Source organism: Loxodonta africana, chromosome 3, assembly GCF_030014295.1.
Source record: "Loxodonta africana isolate mLoxAfr1 chromosome 3, mLoxAfr1.hap2, whole genome shotgun sequence".
In the NCBI taxonomy this organism is placed as follows: domain Eukaryota; kingdom Metazoa; phylum Chordata; class Mammalia; order Proboscidea; family Elephantidae; genus Loxodonta; species Loxodonta africana.
Window position 1 is genome coordinate 200,574,359 of NC_087344.1, and position 12,313 is coordinate 200,586,671.

The window sequence follows — 12,313 nt, forward strand, 5'->3', positions numbered from 1 at the left end:
TAGGTTACGGATTCTAGGCTTGAAGTTTATCCATTGATCCTTTGTTTCCCTGCCTTAAGATACAAATTTTTATTATCTCATAATTTTTAATAATAATTTTATGATAAACGTATGTGAAAGCATTTGATTAATGGTAAAGCAAATATTTATTAGCTATAAAAAAAATTTTTTAAAAGTTTAGATTTCATCATTTATAAAGATATCCTAAAAGGACAAACCAATGAGCAGTCTTTTGAAAAACGCAGTGGAAAATCAGAATCACACAGAAAAATTTCTGAAGTCTACCTCTTTAAGGCTCTGTAGTGAATTACTGAGTGAAGAAAACACCCCATTTATGTGACAGAAAATTCCAAAGGTACTAAATTTGGGAGTTGAAATTGAAAATGAGTCTCAAAATTTTGCATCTTTGTCAGTGCTATAGGGATACCTGGGTAGGTAGTCTTCTTAGATTATGTGTTATCTCAACTCCAGAAAATCACTCTATCCCCAGAAGGTCACTTAGTCCTGGTCACATACTTGGTAACAGGGCTCAGGTTTAGCATACTCTCTCCCCCGTACAACCACTCACTAATCCTTCCGCTACTTGTTATACTTCCTATAATATTGCCAGACAATTTTTACAACATCCTCCTGGGAAGCTCCTGAACTATTTCACTCAAAGATTAACCACTACTTCCAAAATTTGATGGTTTCTACTAAGCCCCTTTGTCTTCTCTCTGGCCCATTGCCTACGTTCTTGCCAATAATTGACATTTCATGAATTAGAAACTGATCCCTCTTTTGAAAATGTTTTTACTATAGATCTAGTGACAATACTATTTTTTATCTTCTACCACAAGACAGATAATTGTGAGCGTCGTATGTACTATTTAATATAATCAAACAATCCTTCACCTAGTAATTCTCCAGTCCAGCTAGTACCTTCCTTCTCTGAACTCTAATTATAGTTACATTCCTCAGAATATTTAATTTTTCGTCTGCTAGCTCTTTTTTTTTTTTGCCCCCAATTGCATGCCAAGAATTATGTCTTAGTCTTCTTTCCCATCACCCGTACATCTTAGATCTTTCAATAGACACTTATTATTTTCATTGATTGTTTTATATATGGAATGTCCATGTGAGACTTTATGAATTAAAATAGTCACATGCCTACCAATAAAGAGCATGAAATCTCAGCACTATTAACATTTTAAAAATAGGAAGATGCAGCTAATATTACTCATGAAATCACATTATGGCTAGACCACAGAGTCAGATTAGCAAATGATTTTGTGCCATGTTCCATTCCCTTTTGATTCATCTAAAACCAAACCAAACCCACTGCCATCGAGTTGATTCCAACTCATAGTGACCCTACAGGACAGGATAGAACTGTCCCATAGGGTTTCCAAGGCTGTAAATCTTTACAGAAGCAGACTGTCACATCTTTCTCCCACAGAGCAGGTGGTGGGTTCAAAACGCCGATCTTTGGGTTATTAGCCAAGCACTTTAACCACTGTACCACCAGGGCTCCTTTATGACTGGTATAAACCCATTGCCATCGAGTCAATTCTGACTCCTAGTGACACTATAGGACAGAGTAGAACTGCCTCATAGGTTTTCCAAGGATTCGAACTGCCGACCTTTTGGTTAGCAGCCAAAACCACAGCTCTTAACCACTGTGCCACCAGGGCTTCTTTGATTGGTATAGCACAGTGTAAAGAAGTATTTGTGGTCAGTTGCTTTGATGTGATCGGAAGAACAATGCCTACCATGCATAGAAATGAGATGTGGAATGCAGCCTTGAAGAACACTCGCCAAACTGAGCTAGAGCAAGTTGTATATGTCACTGTTGGTTAATAAATTTGAGGCTACGTCAAAGTCATTTAAAAAAAAAAAGTCAACCTAGATTTTTTGCATTGATTCTTATGGACTGCCTCTTTGAGTAACGGTGAAAAAAATCCAATACTAAGAAATGTAAATGAATTCAATTTTCCTTGGCCTGACTATTAATACCTTCCACTGTCTGACCCAAACCTGACTCTCCAATATTGCCCCTAACAACCCGCTTTATCAACTATTCCAGTATAGTAAATGGTTCGCTCATTGTTCTCTAAGCAGATCTTACGTTTTCTTAATTCAAATTCTTCTCCATATCTCCCTAAAGGTGCTTCCCTTTCCTTTCTATACACTCAGATTATGCACATTCTTGCAGATGTGGCTAAAATTCCTCCTTTCCTTACCCACGGGTTTTCTCCACCATCTAAATTCTCAGAGCATTCACAGTATCATTCATTTGATAATTAATCATGCACTCATAATTTTGGTGAATATTGTATTGGCTTGTTTGTTTCTCTCCGGTGTTATTCTTTAACTCTGCATTTTTCTGACTTTCAGCCTGAACTAATGTGGCTGCTCCTTGAACACAGGAAGAGTACCTTATTTTCATTTTCGTCACCCTGGAGAAATGGGTTTTATTATGTAGTCTCCAAAGTCCTGGGGCTTGGGAGGGGTGGCCTAAGAGAGGCAAGATGGGCAGAGCTCCAGGTGTCTGTTCCTAATTCAAGTAGATCAACTCCAAGTTCACCTAGTCTTTATTTTGTGGTTCACTGTCCTTGATTTTTTTTTTTTTTTTTTGAGTGAAAACAGACATTTTTATTGGCTGAGCAAGGAGAGAAAATACAGTTGATAGGTGATGTTCCTGTAAGCCACCAGTCTCAGGTTCACTTGTCCTGAGGGCAGTTTCCTCCAAGATGGCTGTACTCAGCATCATCCTGATTTCTGAGGAGCAATAGAGCTGGTCATTCCTCAACAGAGCTTGAGTGTCAGCAGCCCCAGAAAGCCTTCCAGTCTCATGTTCAGCAAAGCAGTAGACCCCCAAAGCGAGGAGCAGAGTGGCAATGATGTCAGTGATGATGATGCCATCAAGGGTGGCTGAGTCCAGCTCCACACAGTTCTGACACATTTGATAGTATACTTCCATAGTTGGGCTGGCTTTATCCTCTGTCTCATGACACTGATACAGTCTTCGTGGGTCCAGGGTGCATTTTCCCAAGTCCAGACTTTTATTGTCTGAGAACAGTTTTCCCTTTGTTCCCTCTATCCATGTGATGTTGCCATCAGGATGCAAAATCACTTTATCCTTAGGTTCTTCCACAGATATCTCGGAGGGCCTTACTGTGGAGACTGGGTGGTGCAGTTTCGGCTGCTAACCAAAAGATTGGCAGTTCGAATCCACACAGGGGTGCCTCAGAAGAAAGGCTTGGTGATCTACTTCCAAAACTTCAGCCATTGAAAACTCCGTGGAGCACAGTTCTGTTCTGACACACATGGGGTCATCATGTGTAGGAATCCATTCAGCAGAACTGGTTTGGATTTTTTTGGTGGGTTCTGAGCCTGCCACGTAATTTTTTTTTTTTTTTGTAGTTGGGAGGGTAGAAGCCTTTTTTTTTTAATTGTTATTATGCTTTAAGTGAAAGTTTACAAATCAAGTCAGTCTCTCGTACAAAAATTTATATATACCTTGCTATGTACTCCTAGTTTTCTCTCCCTAATGAGACAGCACACTCCTTCTCTCCACCCTGTATTTGCATGTCCATTTGGCCAGCTTCTGACCCCCTCTACCTTCTCATCTCTCCTCCAGACAGGGGCTGCCCACATAGTCTCATGTGTCTACCTGATCCAAGAAGCTCACTCCTCACCAGTATCATTTTCTATCCTATAGTCCAACCCAATACCTGTCTGAAGAGTAGGCTTTGGAAATGGTTCTTGTCCTGGGCTAACAGAAGGTCTGGGGACCATGACCACTGGGGTCCTTCCAGTCTCAGTCAGATCATTAAGTCTGGTCTTTTTATGAGAATTTGGGGTCTGCATCCCCCTGTTCTCCTGCTCTCTCAGGGGCTCTCTGTTGTGTTCCCTGTCAGGGTAGTCATTGATTGTAGCTGGGCACCATCTAGTTCTTCTGGTCTCAGGATGATGTAGTCTCTGGTTTATGTGACCCTTTCTGTCTCCTGGGCTCATAATTACCTTGTGTCCTTGGCATTCTTCATTCTTCTTTGCTCCAGATGGGTTGAGACCAGTTGATGCATCTTAGATGGCTGCTTGCCAGCATTTAAGACCCCAGATGCCACTCTCCAAAGTGGGATGCATAATGTTTACTTAATGGATTTTATTATGCCAATTGACCTAGATGTTCCCTGAAACCATGGTCCCCAAACCCCCACCCCCTGCTACGCTGGCCTTCGAAGAGTTCAGTTTATTCAGGAAACTTCTTTGCTTTTGGTTTAGTCCAGTTGTGTTGGTCTCTCCTGAATTGTATATTGTCTTCCCCTTCACCTAAAATATTTCTTGTCTACTATCTAATTAGTGAATACCCCTCTCCCTCCCTCCCTCCCTCCCCACTCTCTTAACCATCAATGAATATTTTCTTCCCTGTTTAAACTATTTCTTGAGTTCTTTTAATAGTGGTCTCATACAAAATTTGTCCTTTTGCAACTGACTAATCTGCCTTCCAGATTCCTCCATGTTACTAAATCTTTCACGGATTCATCATTGTTCTTTATCAATGCATAGTATGTCCTTGAATATTCTTAACCACTTAACCAGTTGCTGTCGAGTCAATTCTGACTCATAGCAAAACCATGTGTGTCAGAGTAGAACTGAGCTCCACAGAGTTTTCAGTTGCTGACTTTTCAGAAGTATATCACCAGGCCTTTCTTCCAAGGTGCTTCTGGGTAGACTCAAACCTCCAACCTTTCAGTTAACAGCCAAGCGCCTTTACAGTTTGCACCACCCAGGGACTCCCTTGAAAGACATAGCTTTGTGCTTCTCTTTTCCTTGGCGCTTTTACTTAGCACTAACCTCTGCAAAAACAACAGGGAGCAGAATAACATTGGCAATAACCCTGGATTAGGCATAATGAGATGTGAGTTCTGACCCAAATTCTACTGATAAATACTTGCATAATTATATACTGTAACTCAGCCCCTCAAAACCTCTGGTTTTTAGTTGGGAAATAAAGGATCTGGATTGGATTATCTTGAGGCTCTCTGCCCTCACTTCTCCACCCACACCCATCTCCCAAAGCTGTGAATACAAAAAATGCTCAATAAATACCCAAAAGAACAAATCCTGCTAACGCTTGGCATAGTCATTTGACTTTTGAACTATATATACATGTATATGACGTCTGCTTTGTTTTGGAGTTCTAGTTTCTGGTGAAAACAACCTATCTTTAATAATTCATGTTACACCAGGCCAGGAAATAAGGAAAACAAAGCATTCAAAGTACTCATCTTCAATTTTTCATAAATAATAGCTAGTTATCAAGGGAAGGAGCGATGGCCCCCGCTCAGGTTCTTTCTATCTGGGCTGAGCCAGGAGGAATGCCAACCAGATCAGTAATAACAATCTCCTGAGTATGGAGAAATGAAGGCTGTTCAATTTTGTATTCCACTCATTTCTATTTTAGAAGAAAACAGTTGACACTGCCTCATTGAAAAGAAAATGCACTCAGATTTCATCATTAAATAGTATTTATTATTAATCCCCTGAGGGTACATGGGGCTGTGCTAAGCATGCCAATTTGTCTGCCACTTGCTAGTGGCATTTTTGTGTGTCAGAACCTGGTCTCCTTGCTGTTGATGCTAGAGGTGAGAAAGGGCAGTGACAAAAAGATTAAAGTGATGAAAAATAGACTTTGGAGGAAAGGTCACAAGAATTTCAAAAGGTTAGCCAGAGAGGGAAGGCAAAAGGGTTGCTTGGTTACTGTTTTCAAGCTTACGGATAGTTTTAGATGGTACATTATCTATGAGCAGGTAGCCTCTAAGGCTGCAGAATATCAAACTAGAGGGAATGCATTTAGATTAAGTGGGGAAATGTTGATCTGGCAAAAGAAATGGGCTACTTACAGAGACCAGGGAAATTCTATCCCTGGAGACATTTAAGGAAAGAATGAAGATTCATGTCTCCTGAGCGGAGGGACATGATGGATCCAGCCTGTTCGAAGGCAGGGACCATGCGCTCTTAGGTCATGATTTTACAATTATCCTTAAGTAATTGCCTTGATTTCCAAATTCTAGGATCTCTGTTGTGGAGACATCACTCTGGCAGGGTAAAATCAGGAAAGATTCACAGAGAGATAGATGTTGGAACTGAGCACTGAGTGAGATTTTGACAAGTGGAAATATCAGAAAAGGTAGTTTAGGCAATGGAACAAAGGCATGGAGACATTAGGTACATGAGATAAGTGATAACTAGGCCTCATAATTATCAATTCAGACTTTGGGATTAAAAAGTCTATGACTGAATCCCAGCTTTACCACTAAGTAGTCACATGTTGTTGACCTCTGAGCCTCAATTTCCTCATCTCTATTATGAGAAAAAGATAAAAATATTTACTTTCACAGAGCTCTTGTCAGGATTAAATGAGACATAAGTAAAAGGTATGAAACCCTTGGGAAGCCCAAACAGTTGACAGCTCAGTTGCTAACCAAAAGGCTAGAGGTTCAAGTACCCCCAGAGATACCTCAGAAGAAAGAATCATACATCTAATTCCAAAAAAATCAGCCATTGAAAACCCTGTGGCATACAGTTCCACTCTGACACACACGGGGTCACTATGATTTAGAATCAACTCAACCGCAATTGGTTTGATTTGTTTGCTTTTTTTTTTTCTATGAAAGGTATAGCAGAGTGTCTGGCACACAGTAGGCCCAACAAATAGCATAGCAATAATGCTAATGGCAGTAATTATTATACTATAAAAGGAGAGTAATTTAATTTAACTGGAAATTTGTAAAAGAATAATGGGAAGATAAGACGAATGCAGAATCTGACACACTTCTATACATTCCTTGTGCCTTACAATGAATTTTTCCTATTTCTCTGCATCAACCCAAAAGCCTAACTTCCCATGAATCCCCCACACAGTTCCCCATCCTCTGCTCTCAGCCTTCTCTGAGCACACCTATGTTAGAGAGAGCTTAGCACAGAGAACTATGGGTATTCTATGTGTCCTGCTACCTTGTATACTGCCAACTTCCCAAAGACAGGCATGAGTCTTGCTGAACTTCATAGTCCCATTTCCTAGCAAGATGCACAGGACAGCTCAAGTGCTCAGGAAATGTCATGTGTATGGTCTTGCTCTTTGTCCCCAGCTGCCTTTATTGGTTCCTTAACATAAGGAGGCAAAAGAAGCTTTCGTGGTTCTACTTTCTGCAGAAATGCTCAGGAGGCCTGGCAAGAGGGATGTCAATCCCAGGGCTGGGCTGGCAACTGCTTGCCATGAACCCCTATGCTCCTGGTGTCCTTGGCACTCGTAGCAGCATTGGGCTCATGGAGGCACAACTGGATACTAAGCCAGTAGCTTAGTTTTGAATTCTAAATGGGAAAAGTGACCCATGGAATGAAGTGATTCACTCTGTCTTTTCAGTGCCACCCCATTCCCTCGGATGGGTTAGTGCCAAACTCAGTTTGTCAATTTAGTGCTTCACCTAGTGAGCCTAGCTGATGGTCTGTTCTAATAACATAAGAGACCCCACCTAAAATAACAGGTTTTTCTACCATTTCAGAAATTTGATTCAAATATACCTAAGACATACTGAAAGAACCTTAGACTGAGACAATCTGGGTTTGGATTTGTTCTACCTTATATTCACTATATTAACTATCTGGACACAGTAAATGTTTTATATACACACACACACGAGTAAGTGTATGTATGTATATATATACTAATACATATTTATAGTGTTTGATATATATATAACCGAGTGCCATCGAGTCGATTCCATATACATATATGGAAGACTGTGAGAGCCAGAACCCAACAGGACTGCCTTGTTTTTCCAGGTCTCACAAGCTTTCCACTTTTGACAAGGCGCAGCTTACTACTTTTCTATTGCTCCCTATTAATGGAAAATATTCCCGTTTTCCTTCTCTGACAGGTTTCTGCCTTACACAATTTCCATGTTTCACAGGTTTTACTGTATAATCTCTCTGTATTCTCATTTACAGCAAAATGTAAATAATGATGCGCACTTTATGGGGCTGTCGTGAAGATAAAGGTATTTGTTTATCTGTTGCCTCACTCATCGATTCATTCATCCATTCATTTTCTATCTGACTCCAAATAGAAAAGAAGCAATCTATGGATGGATAGTTTGGAAACTGTAAGATGTAAATAGAAGGTGTTATATTATCCCCAAGAGTCTTGAAGTTGCTATTATAAAAATAATTATTGCCCATTTTTATTAATACAGCCTCAAGGAAGTGAGATTGTCAAAAATCCAATATTAAATAAGCAAGTAGCTCACTGAACCATGCTGATAGGGCATAATTCCCCATCCTCACATAATTTAAAAGTGAACTACATCTTAAAAGAATAAATACATAAATCACTTTATCTGTTATGATTTTCTTGTCCTCTTCGAATACTGTGAAGGATCTCAAATTTTCACAGGCCTTTTCTCATACAGTAATCAACAATTGTCACTTTCTTGGGGGCAATGATGATCCTGGCACAACTGTTTCTTAACCACCTGAACTTTATCCAGAAATAAAATGGGGGAAAGCATCTGAAAAAAGGCTTTGAGAGGCAGATACAAGTTCCTTAGCAAAACGGAATGTGAACTGGTAAGATTCAAGAGCAATTACTTCCAACCACTGGAAAATTAATATTAGTCAACATAGTATGGTTTACCTGAGGCTTTCTCTCCACCACCTAAGCACCCACGAACACACATGCACAAACACACACACACAATAGAGTGCAGACTAATTTAATGAAAAGGTGATAGCACATGGAATAAAGGGGGAAAATTACATCCCTTCATTTCTATTTGTGAGCAAAGTGATCTTAGGTAAGTCATTTAACCCTGATATTTAGTTTCCTGTAAACTGTAAGTTATATAAAATGAATATTATAATACCCACCTTGCCCACAAGGCCTGTGGTGAAAATCAAATGAATTCACATGTGTAAAAAATCTCGGAATTTTCACATTTCTGTCCTTATATGTGTATACCTGTACAATTGCTACTTTGACATTCAAATCTATGCTATATGCAAATATGTTTTGCAATCACTGGTAGAGAGTCTTACCAGAAAGATGTTTTGGGTTGTTTGTAAAAAGTATGATTGAGGACATCTATAATAAAGCAACCCCAACAATCTGCAGAAGAACTTCTAGAACTTGACACTGACAGTCAAACTTATTCTTCAGCCCCAATGAAGACTTGCTTTGGACACTTTTTGCAGTTGGCAATTCTACTTATCAAAGTAACTAAACTGGAATCCCAGCCAAATTAAAACTGGAAATCACCTCTCTGAGAAATGTGAATATTACACTCTGATTCCCCATCCAGTGCATTTGCCCTACTCAAACATGGGTATTTAGAAAGTCCTTCTATTTTTTGTTTTCTTTTCTACTGCTAAATAATTTATTTGGAGTATCAAATGAAAAATGATGTGATATATATATGTGTGTGTGTACGTATGTGTGTGTGTATTTATAGCCTTGTTGTTGTTGTGTGCCATCCAGTCATTTCTGACTCATAGCGACCCTATAGGACACGGTAGAACTGCCCCGTATGGTTTCCCAGGAGCGGCTGGTGGATTTGAACTGCTGACTTTTTTTGGTTAGTATGTTGAGCTTTTAACTGCTGCCCCACCAAGGCTCCTATTTATAGGCTTAGGGGGAGGAAAAAATAAGTTCTTCCCCCTAAGCCTATAAAATCTCAGAATGGTGTTTCAAGATTCTACCTACGTTTTCCCACAATAAGCCGGGTACCTTTACAGTCTACGTTCTCAGAGACTATTGGAGGTAAGGGGACAGACTTTCCATGTGCATCGGATACAGAGCACAGGGACCTAAATTTGTCCTATGCAGTTTTGGAGCGAACCTTGTAGGCTTCTACTCTTGTAGAGGGCTGAGGAGAAGTGGTAACAACAGTTAGGCAGAATGTAACAAATTGGGGTTAGAGACCAGGCTGGGGCTGAGGACCACAGAACCTCCTGGCACTCCTGCCATTTTATTGTGGAAGTGTTGGCAGGGTTCCTGCCTTGTGCCCAGATTGGGGAGGGAAGGAGAAAGAGCTCTGCTTTTAGGGTTGGGGATTTAAGAGTCATGGACTGCAGAACTCAGATTAATTTCTCACCGGCTCAGTAGATCTTAGGCTGCAGGACTGGGACATTGAAAGTAACATGCTGTGTCTGGCTTCTACACCAAATGCAGAAAAAAATAAAATAAAACCCTCTGTTATCAAGAAATCGCTTTCTCAATGGTATTCCTCTAATGATCACATATTGTTTCCCAGAAAGTGCTCCTAAATTATTTAGGAGGAACAGCCTGTCACCCCGTGCGTTAAGATTTCCCTGTGCATCTCCAATTCCTGAGGTGCACTTCATTTCCTCCTTTTGGCTTTGGGAGGAAAACCCCGCCGCAAAGGCTTTTTGGTTCACCTGTTTGTTCGAAAGGGTTGCTTTTTTGGTTTTGTGAAGACAGAATGGGGAGGATTGTTTCCTAAAGTGAAATTATAAATGAGAGACATCTACTCCTTCCCCTACCCAGGGTATGAGCTGTTATCATGATACGATCAGTGATAGCAGAACGCAAGAATAAAGAAAACATTTCATAATAATTAGTTGTGGACTTTTTTTTTTCTCTTTTTTTGGTAGTGAAATAATGCTCTGGCCTTTCATTCAGAGTAATAGCCTGCAGGTGAATAAGAAGAATAGCAAAAAATACGGAGGGGTAACATTTCAGAGAGCAAGAATAGTGACGCTGGGAATGGAACGTGGGGGAGAATCATGGGTCAAGAATATGGGGGGAAACCAAAGAAAGAAAGGAATAGACTGGAGGGGAAAAGGCAACTACCTGAAGGTGAAGGAGGGGGTAAGCAGAGGGGCAAACAGGGAAGAAATCGCAGGTAAAAATAAAACAGAAAAAGCCCAGGTGGAATTCATGCAAACTGTTCTCATCAACACTGCTACTCCCTCCTGTCACAGCAACTGTCAAACAGGCTCCGCTCGTAATGAAAGGAAAAATATTTTATTCAGATTTATTAATTTGAAAATGAAGCCCGCCTGTCGAGAGGGGGACAGTTCTTCTCAATCTGTCATCGTTGAACCACACGCTCCTGACACCGGGATTCATTTGTCTTGTCGGCTCTGACAGTTGGATTCTCCCAGAGCTCTTCCTAGTGGATCGCCCTGGGATTTTAAACCGGATGAAACACATTCCGACAAGGAGCAGCCTCTTTATTAATGCAAATTACATGAGGAGGAGAGGAAAAAAAGAGAGAAGAGAGACGCCAGCAGCCGCTGTGGTGTTCTTATCCCTGTATCAGTCATTTGTTATTTACATTTATACACATTTTTCAGTTTTAATAAAAGGAGACCCGGATTTCCAGTGACATTTATGGACAGTTTGTTTCAAAAAAAATGATGCCATCACTATAATTGTATGCAAAAAAAAAAACCGGAGCTGCGTTCCCCTCGGTTGTGCGCGCCGCACCCGGGGAGCCGGGGCCGCGCCTCCTTGGCGCACGCGGGTCCGGGCGCAGCCGCCTGCTCCGAGGGTCGCTCCGGGGCCGCTCCGCCCGCCGCGCGCAGTCCGCGGCCCAGTCCCGCGGGGCCTCCCTGAGCCGACGCTCCTCCGGGCACCTCTGCCCTCGTCGGGGGCTGCGCAGGGCCCGGGCTTCCCACCCCGCAGCTGCACACGGCGGCCGGGATCAGTCGCTGCCCCTGCATCTTGACCCCTTTGTTTCCAATCCAAATGCCAGAATTGAGTCGCGAACAAGTGCGGGGATTTTCAGAAAGATCCAGGGCGCATTTAGCCATTAGGCACAGCACCTAGGGCCCACGCTGCTTGGAGGAGCCCACGACCACATTTTCATTCCATTTTTTTTTTTTTTAATCAGAAAAAATTATAATGAATGTATAATAAGGAGGCCAACCTGGATTATATTTGTCTTTATGCCAGTGCAGTCGTAAAAGATAATTTGTAATGCTTTTTAATGGAGGAAGGGCCCTACAAAAAAAAAAAAAAAAAGATTTTTTTTTTTGTTCACGAAAGTCTGAATGCAGACCAGGATAGGCCCTTTAGGTGATTTACTCTCTAGGAGGATTTGAAATAGAAATCCAAGTTATGTTTCTGGTTGAAGGAAGTTTTTCTGGAAAGTAGGCAAATGGTTACCACTTTTTCCAATTGTTCCCAACATCCGCCACAGAGCCTTGGGGGGGCAATGGTTAAGTGCTCTAGTTAAGCACTGGCTGCTAACCGAACCCACCCAGAGGGTCTGTGGAGAAAAGAGGTGGAGATATGCTCCGGTAA

General features: G+C 41.2%; 1 pseudogene; it reads right to left on the reverse strand.

Moving 5' to 3' along the window:
• Positions 1-2,702: 2,702 nt before the first annotated feature.
• LOC100677475 (T-cell surface glycoprotein CD3 delta chain-like) lies at positions 2,703-11,820 on the reverse strand (annotated as a pseudogene).
• Positions 11,821-12,313: the final 493 nt, after the last annotated feature.